At 26.5% G+C, this 12,160-nt stretch overlaps 1 protein-coding gene across 1 annotated transcript in view; it reads right to left on the reverse strand.

Moving 5' to 3' along the window:
- Nucleotides 1-12,160, reverse strand: part of LOC107451674 (uncharacterized) — a 291,208-nt gene that overhangs the window by 155,328 nt on the left and 123,720 nt on the right. The window lies entirely within an intron of this gene.

Genomic DNA, 12,160 nt, shown 5'->3' on the forward strand with positions numbered 1-12,160 from the left:
TTTTGGATTAATAATCTAATAAAACGACCATTTCAAATTGTTATGCTGCGTAGAAATAGAGACGATTGATTTTTACGTGTTTAAAAAAATATTTTTAAAAAGACTTATAAAAAGAAAATTGCATTGGTAGACTTAACATTCAAATATACTCTACTATATGATTTTTTTTAGAATAAATAAACAAACAATCTGTGCATTCAAAAAACGTTATGTAGGAATTTATATGTAGGAGTTAAATGTCACCACAAATTTCGAATGAATTTTTTTTCCGTAAATTTTTTAAATATAAATTTTTAGTTGAAGATTAGAGCTGGAATTTTTAAGACATACCTAAAACACTAAAATGTCACAAATAGATCATATTTTGAGATGAAATTTGAAAATAAAAGAAAAACAATATCAGTAATTAACTTAATCATATCATATTTTGATCATATTTTGAGATGAAACTTAAAAATAAAACAAATAGATCATATTTTGAGATGAAACTTAAAAATGAAAGAAAAGCAATATCAGTAACCGAACATCCATATGATATCTAAAAAGTGTGATATTATTTGAAAGTATGGCTATAACAATGTTCTCATAAATAAAGCTGCAAACAGTGAAAAAGGTACAAATAATATCGCATAAACGGATATATTATAGTTCCGGTAGGCAGGGACGAACTGTAACTATATTGTATGTTTGTATATTGTCTGTTTGTATGTTATTATTTGCACCTTTTTTGCAATGTTCAGTTTCCTTTATATGAAACAAAGTACACATTTTCTTTACTTGGGTATTGTTATTATGCTTATAGTTTATGCATCAATATTAAGATAAAAATAAACTGTTCATAAAATCCCCTGAATTTATCAAAAACTATGAAGATAACATTAAAAAATTTAAGCAGAATAAAATACACACTGAAACTTATAGGGTGATAATCAATAACTAAAAAAAAAAAAAATTCAATAACTGAGTTCAAACAATTATGTAAATTTTGAAATTAATTAGAGCATATTTGAATTTGGTTTATTATGACATGGTTGATACATATGTCATCAATGGCTAAGATGTGAGACGGAACGAATATTATTAATTATATTGCAATATTAACCATGCATTAAATACATCTATTCTTTCGATAACTTCTTCAACGACAGTTTTGAGTTCTGTGCTGGTTTTGAGATTATTTGCTTAACCTTGGTCTTTAATATTGCCCCACAAATTAAGTCACAGTCGAGATCAGGAGAATATGGTGGCCTTGGCGATCAATATATGTTTAACTGCACGCACATGATGATACGTTTGACTGATTTTGCGCGCATCTGAACAAAGTTTAGGACAATTAGTTTCCGTACAGGACAATATTTTAAAATGTGCAAATGAATGAAAACTGGAAAACAAAAACATTCCTTACAAAATGGGGGACATGTAAGTATATATATATATATATATAATATATATATATTTATATATATATATATATATATATATATATATATATATATATATATATATATATATATATATATATATATATATATATATATATATATATATATATATATATATATATATATATATATATATATAATAAATAAATAAATACAAGAAAACACTAAGAAAGTTAAGAAAAACAATAAGTAACATTTATTGCGCTTAAGCTGCAAGTAAACAGCACTCATTAGATAAGTTCAAAATGAAGAATCGTGTGGGCTGAAGAAAAGATTATATCTTTTTTTTCCGGCTTTTTTTCCGGTTTTTTAATTATCATTTCACTTTTTTTTTTTTTTTAAATAAAATTTTGTTTGTTGTTTTTTTACTTATTATTTCCCACCCCCTTTTTTTCATATGTCTATAATTTTTCTTTGTTTTATTCTTCATTTTGAACTTATATATATATATATATATATATATATATATATATATATATATATATATATATATATATATATATATATATATATATATATATATATATATATATATATATATATATATATATATATATATATACTCAATGCAAGTACAAGTCAATGTATGTGCAAAATCAAACTTAAGAAACATTTCTCTTAAAAATAGAATTAATAGGTATGAAATGTTTATAGAAAGGCATCAATGAAACAATGCAAATCCTTTCCAATGCAATTGTTTCAAAAGCTTTATTTGCGGTAGAACTTTAAATATTTTGAATGCATTTTTCTAAAAGAATTCACTACGTAAAATGAAAAAAAGGAAGTAAGTTTTATAAAATGTTGCAATTATGATAATCTAAGCACGACAGCTGTTCAATTTATTTCAGACCATACGTTTAGAATATAAAAAAAAATCTTGATTGCCTTAGTAAACGGATGATAGCCAGAAAAGAAAGAAAGGATGAATAAAAAATAATTGTCATTTAATGTTGCTCACTTAATGATACGGACATTAAAATGTTAAATAATAATGAAAAAAAATTATTCATGTTTTGTTATTTATTTATTGCTTTTGTTGAAAATACCATGCTGACATGATTGTTCGTACAAATAACGTTAATTTCTAAAACTAATTTAAAGCAGCGTTTTATTTCATGCGGATATCATAAAATGTAAGACTCATCGCTGCATATTTTATTAATTAACTCGTAAAGGCATATTGCTATAAATATTGTGAGCAAAAATTCATACAAAATAGTAAAAATAGTTAATGAAAAGTTATGAAATAAGTACGTTAGATTTTATTAGTTACTGAACAGATTTAATGTTTATTAACTTGTTTGTTTACGAGGTATTGCCATAAAAAATGGGATTTTTCATCGTAAGAGAGTTTTTATATGCAACCATAAGTTAGTTGCTTTTTATGGTGTTTGTAGTTGTAAATTTGCATTAAAGCAAGCTAAACTTCAAATTACATATTAAAAACCATGTAACTGACTTTATGGAATTTTTTAGAACGTATACCTTAGTGTTTTGTTTTAAAATTTAAATCTAACATTTCCAATTATGTCTTGAGATTTTCAGATTCAATAAATGATTTTCTTAAAGTAATTAAAACTTATTTTAAACTATCAAAATTATTTTTTTAATTATGAAAATGAAACAAATATTAACAATTCGTTTTTTTATTTTTGTAATTTTGCACCATTTATTTAAATAAAATAAACAAAATATTAATAATTAGATTTAAAATAAATATGTTTTTTTTTCGGTTATCCGAGTACAAATTCTACAAAAAATTTCTTTTTTCGGCGACATTTTAAGACTCCTTCCTCGATTTCAATATATATTTTAAAAGTTTTCTTTAAAAAAATTTTAAGTTCAAGTTAATCCATTTAGCGCCTATCACACACGGTATTATGGCTCAAGTTACAAATAAAAATATTAACAAAGGCTACACGTTAGTACTGCGATAATAGGCTGCAACTCTATAATACGATTCAAAATGCAGATATAATAGTTCAAACATACACCAATTTTATCGAACAATATATTTCTTAAAAAAGACATTTGTTAATCGAGAATTTTGATTTATCGTTATTTTCAAAGAATGAAAAAAAATATTAATAAAGTCAAAAACTGTGATAAAACACTCGTAAATTGACTGCATTAACTCGATTTTGAAGGCAGTTTATGAGATTTTTATAGCTTCATTTAAAATTCTAATGAGCATAAAAACTATTCTATCAAAGATAGATTGCAGAAAACTATACACCGAATTTACAGAGAGTAAAAATTTCAGAAAACAAACTCTTCGTCGCACTAAATTCCACTCAACTTGGTTTAACTGAAAGGAAAACGACGATAAATCACTCTCGTCTCGAGTTTTCAAATTTCCTTTCTTTTCTTCAAGTCTATAACAATTTATGTCTTGAATTCTATTCTAGAACCGGTAGTTCCCGTTAGAGCCACCCCTCATTTCCGGTGGCGCTGCTGCAGAGACGAATTTTTATAGAGCGAGCAAACTAAAGCAGTCAATTTCCATACATTTTCGAACTTTGATTTCACAAACCTTGCTTTACGATAAAGGAAATTGAGAAATTCTTCACGCGCTGACTCCATTTAATTTATCTAGATCTGTAACCTACGAGACATTAAAAAACTGTAATTGTTCTTTTCCCTGATTTTGCAAACGATTCCTGTTTGATGAACTATTTTCGTCCGCCATTTTTATTTTACTATCTTCGAGTATACAGAAGATTGTTGAATAAAATTTAAATTTATTAAAGGGAGGATATGATTTTATTTCATTTTATGGCGCCAACTGCCAAATGAAGCAGAAGTTAGTAGAAAGCATCATCAAACTTGGAGCGTAAAAGATGGAATAATTTTACCGTAACAGAAACCAAAACAGAAAACGTTACCTATTTTTCAAGCTTGTTAACCAATTTATTTTTGTTTCGTTTGAAGGTGATAGTGAAGCTGATAATAAAAAAAAAGGTACAGCAGCCTTTAAAATAGAATCTCTTATCTGATTTTAGGGAGGAAATTTTATGACTCCAAATAAGATTAATTGTGCGGAATGTTTTCGGAAATTGTAAAAGGAAATTGCGAAGCATACATATAATTTTTTTTTACCTAAGCATTGGTGGTAATATTGATATATTTTGCAAGATGAATAAAAATATGAATACTAAGTATATATTATAGAAATAAAACAGTGAAAAATTGATTTGAATGTTAACTCTCAATTTCAGTTACTTTGAAAACGTTTAACTAAATATAATCTGCATCGTTATTTGCAGAAAAGTAAAGGATATAAATTCAAGATATTAAAAAGAACTTTATAATCTATAATTTAAATTTTGAAACTAAAAATACACTTTTTAAATAAAGTTAAAATAATTCGTTTCTGTAATATTAAATAATAAGAAGGAATAAATAACAAAATGTTAACCCAATGATGAACGTAGTTATGAGAAAAAATAAATTTTCATTACATTCGGAAACATTTTAACCTGTTGCATATAAATGTATAAAACTATCAACTATAATAACCAACATTTGTAAATACAATGTGTACAAACAAGATGATTTTTAAAACTTTCCTTTTTACTTCAAAATTAATTTGAAATTCCAAAATAATTTAAATTTTTCCTAGTTTTTGATCGGAAGTGGATAATGTAATATACTGAGAAAAATAATATAACTTCTTAAAGCAATGATTTGAGCTAAAAGAACTTTTTTGAATGATTTTTAATGGTTTGAAATAGAAAAACACATTTTTTTGCGTAGAAATTTATTCTACAGTAGTGGTTCGTAAAATGCGAAAAATAGAAATCCCATTTCAAAGTAAGATTTTTTCCCCACAGAAATATGAACATAAAATATTCTCAAAATTTCAGATTAGGAAACAATAATTTTAACTTTTATGATTCATTTTGTCTTTAAGAGCACTTTTTTTCCATTAGCAGCGCATTTATTTTAACATTTTTAGAACTTTTTCAAACAATACTTCTTCTTCAAAAAACATTTTATTGCCTCATTTCGTATGTATTTGTTGCAAGTAAATAAGTTCATTTGCATAAAGTATATGTTGTAAGTTCTCCATAGTTTAAAATTAGTAAAATAACAAAGGTAGATGGAAGAAAAATAAATTATTCTGGATGAAGCAAAATTAAAAGAAAAATGTATTTACATATCAGAAGGATGACAAACATTTAAATCTTCTTTTGGGTATGAGTTTTACTAATAGCGTCTTTTTTATAAAAACAAACAAACAAAAGAACTGTAGATTATTATTAAAATATTACACAAAAAATTTAAAGTGTATCAAAACATTAAATATCGAGAAAACTTTAATTTAGACTTACATTTCCAGTTGGCATGAAGTGTTATGACGTCAATTAACAGATGTATGAAATTGGAATCACGTCAATACCAAACCAATTAAAGGCACTACTTACCTAAAAAAGAAAATAAAACAACATTTTAAAATTTTGCATTTCTTTTCTGATTTAGAATGATAAAATAATTTAATAACATAAGTATCATTTTTGTAAAAATTAAAACAAATATATAATCATTTAATGCTCAGTGTTTCTTCAAGGATTAAAATGCACAAATTATCGACATAAATTTATAATATTTTTGTTTTGTTTCAATAAATATGGCAACAGTAATCTTTAGTTTATAGCCTTCTTTTTATAATAAAAATAAAATAAAAATAGTCAAAGTTTCAGAGATTTTAAGTACTGAAATGGCTGATAAGTAGCAGTTCGTTTTAATCAATACTATAAATTATAGAATAAATTTAAATAAAACATTTCTTGTATATTTGTTAGCGAATGAAGATTAATTAAACACATTTTCAATCTCAGATAAATTATGACTAATAATAATTCACCTTGTATCCACATTTTCACGAAAGTTAACTTCATTATTGATATGGCTACATTATGGGCTGCTTTTCTTATTAGTTATGAAGGTGAAAATTAAAATTTGTAAAAATACTTTAAAAATAGTTCATTTATTAACACATTTAATATATTTTCTTTAAGAAAGGATTTAAATTTTCTTAATCTATTTTAAGAATTTAAATTTATTAAAAGAATTTAAGAAAGAATTTTATTTGCCAACTGCGATACCACACAAAGAGCAATAATATTGTTGGTTAACAAAATAAACTAATGCTTTAAATAATAAATATAATATGTACTAATACTAGGAATCTGAATATTAGTTTAGCGTATTGATAATAGTACCGTAAATACATACGCTAAAGGAGATTTAATTCAGATTTAAAAATCTTAGCTGTTTTACAACTTAATATTATCTATGACTGATTAAAAATAGGAAAAATTATCTTTTCTTTAATTTTATCATAGCCGGAAATCATTAACTCCAGAAAACGCCAGTGTTCCAAAGTAACCTCAACTTTTACAAAGTTACCCCATTTTATGGTATTATATTAATCACTTTAATTCTCCTATTTCAATTGGACAACGATATTTTATTTTATTTTATACCTGGCGTTGAGTAGCCTATTCAATTTAAAGTTTACGAATATCAATGTTCAACTTTGTAGCCTTGTAGTTTTGAAACCAATCAGAAGACAAGAGGATTCCTGGATAAAGTATTGGGGCAAACTAGTCTTTGGGAAGGACTTTTTGATGGACTTTACCCACATTTGAGTTACATGGAGAGGAAAACTACAAAAACCTCCCACGGTTAGCTCGACAACAAGGGGATACTAACCCATTATCCATCTACCTGTGATGATATTTTTCGTCGGCACTGTGGTCTGTGCGAGCCGGGAGCAGAATTCATATTAACCAGCCACTGGTAGGATTCGAACATGGGTCACCTCATCGGGACGAAAACTCTCCATCCCTTGAGCCACCGCGACAACGGTTTTGTATATAATATGTTGAAAAAAAAAGTTTTGCATAGATTAATTTCAAATTGCAATTTCACTACCCAAAGTTTACAATCATCCACATCTGCCATCTTTTTTCGAATTGCATTCGTTTTAAATCCGATCTGAGTTGCATAAAAGTTTACAATCAGCCACATCTGCCATCTTTTTTCGAATTGCATTCGTTTTAAATCCGATCTGAGTTGCATAAAAGTTTACAATCATCCACATCTGCCATCTTTTTTCGAATTGCATTCGTTTTAAATCCAATCTGAGTTGCATAAAAGTTTACAATCATCCACATCTGCCATCTTTTTTCGAATTGCATTCGTTTTAAATCCGATCTGAGTTGCATAAAAGTTAACAATCATCCACATCTGCCATCTTTTTTTCGAATTGCATTCGTTTTAAATCCGATCTGAGTTGCATAAAAGTTTGCTTTTGTTACTTCTCTTGGAAGTCTGCCTAGTAATCAACAAAAGAAAAACTGATATTGTAAGTTTAAAAGTTGCTGAAATCTTCTAAAGGTTCAAAGTCTTGAACAATGAGAGCTCTCTTTGTTACAAATCTGTGTAATTAACAAACCTGAAACCAACGCTTCAACAAGTAGCATCCTATTTAAACTTTCCAAGTTCATGAGACTTAAATAATTGATAGTTTGAAATAGGTTAGATACTGTGCCAAAAAGTTTCAATGATTGATCAGAACACAATGCATCGTTCTAAAATTGAATATTATCTTTTATAGTATATGATACATCGGGATTTTTGTGGATTAGAAAATTGCACTTTTTTAACTTGAACTTAGCTAGTTGAAATGTTTTCACGTTGAGATTTGTATTAAATCAAAGTAAAATTTTCTAACGAACTCATCACCATCTTTGAATTTACCAATTCAAAAAATATATAAAGTGGAGGGGAGTTAAACACAAACAATTTTGCCTCTTTATTGTTTATTAAATAGTACAATATATTTTTGTAAGATTTTTTAAAAGACTCATTAGACTTTTTGAAACAAATATATTTTAAAATATATATTTGTCTGTTTTTCTTAAATCAGAGTTCAATATAGAAACTGGTCAGGTTATCATCCCTAATATTTACAAAAAAATAAATTTAACTGATATGAAATTAGTTAAACAATTTTATTAATTTTCGAAACAATAAATATAATACAGATGAGGATTATTAAATTGAAATAAATAAGTAAATAATAGTAATAAATACATTTTTAGCGAAATATATTGTAGAAATTAAGTAGGAAAATTTAGACCACTTAATTACTGTTAAAAGTGAAAAAAGATTTTAAAAGGCAAATCAATCCATTAAACTTAATTATTCAAAAGATTCAGCATTTCTTTTTTTTTAAAGTTTGAGATGCGAGAGAAATACGGAACAGAAACAGATGAATACATTTAAAAAAAAACAAAACAAAAAAAAAAAAACAAATGCTTTGTAAGAATTTAGTAAAAAACAATAGACCTCCTTATTTTTTCTTGACAATTTATGACACATCAAGTAATTCTTTTTTTTAAAAGTGACTCTTATTTTTATTTGCTATTGACGTATATGACTCTTTTACTTGATGATAATTTTTTGATTAAAATATTTTTTTTTATTTTTACTACGCCATATTTTCATATTTAAATAATGAATAAAATCAATTTTACTCAAAATTAAAATTTTTACATGAATACAAGATTCGTATGTTTAATCAAAAATAGAAATGAAGCTACGATTCATTCGTAATGCAGAAATTTTTATTGTAAATTATTCTACTCGGAATTGCACTTTTAAGATCGTTTGTTTTTCTTCAATAGGTGGCAGAATTATTCGTCGTACACCCACATCGCAATAGAAAGATAAGGGAAAGGAGCTTGTCAGAGGTTGTTCGACTTGCAAATTCGAATTTCGCATACGAAATTCGTAACACTTCTACCTTTTTCCTCCCTTTAAATTTTCACTTCTCCGGATTTCTTCTCATTCTTTTCGAAATTTATTTTCCTTCGATGCGACTCTAACCTTTCTACTCCCATTTCGAGACAGGGTATGATTTTGATGCACGAATTCTGGTAAGAAATTCTTTTGCTTGGAATTCGACCGAAGATAGATTCTAAGATCGGTAAATCATTCTTGTTTGAATATCTTCCCCCGAAACCTCGGAATGAAAAAATAATATTTTTACTGGATGCCGATTCAATATTATGCAAGCAGGAAATTCTTTTAGTGATTTTTTTTTGCTTGAAAAAAAAAAAAGCTTTGACATTTTGGGAAGTATAGTTACGTAGTTAGGATACTGTTTATTTAAGATTCTAAAATTTGAACTAGTATTAAATATGTTGAAATTATTGTTAGAGAGAATCTATAAATGTTTTATTATAACATATATTTTTCTATTCACAAAGAAAATTCGGTAAGTTGGCCGAAACTTTATACCGTCAACTTCCACCCTTGAGAGAAAAAAACCCAGAACCTTTAAATGTAACAAACTTACGTAACTTAACTTAATCAGTAGAGTTAACTGCCAATTTTTGCGGTTATCATGTAACGATTTGTAACTTAAATGATATTTGTACTATGTTTATTCATTCCTATGGCGGTTACAGCCTCAAACTACGAACAAAAGGGTCTCAGGGTTTGAAACCAACTTCCGCCAAAGATTTTTCTAGCACACTTTCTACATTGATGAGTACAGATGACGAAAATGCAATTTTATCAATCCTCAACAGATGGCGGCACTACACTATTTTGCTTCGTTCTACGGTTCTCCTTGATTCGCTAATCAAATCGCTTTAGTATTAAACAACGTCAAGGCCTGAACTGAAGATAACTTTCACAGGCAGTAGCCACATATTTTCCCAGAAAAAAGTTACAGGGAGATCCGTATTTTTATGGTCATATAAGGTTTATGAGCATGAATTTATCTTTACAATCAGTGATTGGAATGGTTTTTGCTGGTCACTGATCGTTATCTAGGAGTGAGATGTTTTAGAGTGTACTTTCAATTTACAATGGATTACGTTTACGATTACAATTTTTATTATATAATGTTAAATATAATTAAAATTTCTTTACGTACTTCTGTTATCGCATCAAAAATAACGCCTTGAGAAAGCGTTTTGCTAAGTAATTGCTGATAATATTGCATGACAGTAGCAAATATTGATTGCAACTGCACACTATTATTTTATATAATGACGGTTGCCAGGTGGTTGATCTCTTTACATAATTATCATTTAATAAATGAGATTTACACTAGTTTCATCAACTTTCATTCTTTCAAAGAAATGGCAAAAAAAAAAAAAACTGGTAGTAATAACATTAAAAATCTTGAACTTTCAACTATTCTCATTACAAAATTGCTTAAATATTTATTATTATTTTATTATAAATTTCTGCTTACAATATTTCGAGAGTGAAAAAACATTAATCTGTCAAAAGAAAGTAGGCTTACATGTTTGATTTCATGTTAAAATATCGTCTATGTTAACTAATTAGCACATTCAAAGTTTAATAGGTAGTGCTAAGTTTGCATTTTACTGTGCAAGAATCCTTAAATTAAAAATTATTTGGTGTCATTTTATGCATTGTATGCACGTAAATACGATTTAATTTTTGTAATCGTAAATTAGTTTTAAAATTATTGCTGATTTTTTCTTAAGAATATCCATTGTTAATAAATACAATCAATAAAAGACAAAACTTAAGCGCTTTTCAAAATAAATTCATTTTAATTTCACATGAACTTTAATATTCAATTCGCAGAAATTTTAATGTTCCTAATAAAATGATGTTTATTTAAATACAAAAATAATTTGTTATAGTGTGAGATATAGTTCGAACAAGTTGTGTGTTTTTCGTAATACATTTTTAAAGTTATTCTGTCTCGAGGAGCTTTATTATACTCTTAAAAATCTAAGTACTTTAAAAAAAAAAAAAAAAAAAAAAAAAAAAAAAACTCGTTTTTATAGTGAAAATTCTAAATATGAATATAAAAACTATTCACGAAATGCTGTATAAACTGGTATATAATTTATCTTTCATTTTGAATATAGTTAAAATATAATTTCAGTAAAATATATTTCGTTTCATAATATTATTTTTTTTTCCATAGACGTATGCAATGTAACATACATTTTAAGATACATTTTAAGAAAATTGAAATAAAGTTTTAAAATGTTTAAACCGGCAAGGATCCTGTTTTATTAAGACAATAAAAACAGGATTAGAATTTTTATCTTGTCAGAGTGAGGCGTTTATCAAAGTTCGGGAAAAAAAAGAAATAAAAAGAACGTGATTACAAAATCAATTTTCACTCTCCCTTCTTCTCTCCTTCGAGCTATAAAAAAGCGAATTCCATGATTGAAATTCAATTTTTTATGTAAAACTGCATCATAAAAGAGAAAATATTTGACTTCACTAAAAAATGCAGCGATTTAGATTTTTGAGTTAGTTATATAGCAAATAAACCAGATTAACTTTATAATCCCACTCTTAAGCGGCTTGTTAAGAGATGATAAAGTAAGTGAAAAAATGTATCTACTTCTATCAACATATTATGTCATTGTTTTAATTTTTTATTCTTCTTTTTCTGTCACTTTAGAGATGACCGTCTTTTATAAAGAAGGTAGCAAATATTTCTTAAAAACACTATTGCAAAAGGTTTTTTTAGGTCAAATTGCTGTAAAAAGTATCGACACTCATATTTATAATTCTATTATGAGGTGCTACAATGTAAGAAATTTTTTAGGTCAAATTGCTGTAAAAAGTATCGACACTCATATTTATAATTCTATTATGAGGTGCTACAACGTAAACAATTTTTTAGGTCAAATTGCTAT

The sequence above is a fragment of the Parasteatoda tepidariorum genome, chromosome 1, assembly GCF_982258835.1.
Source record: "Parasteatoda tepidariorum strain Cologne lab strain chromosome 1, Ptep-v5.0, whole genome shotgun sequence".
Classification (NCBI taxonomy): Eukaryota; Metazoa; Arthropoda; class Arachnida; order Araneae; family Theridiidae; genus Parasteatoda; species Parasteatoda tepidariorum.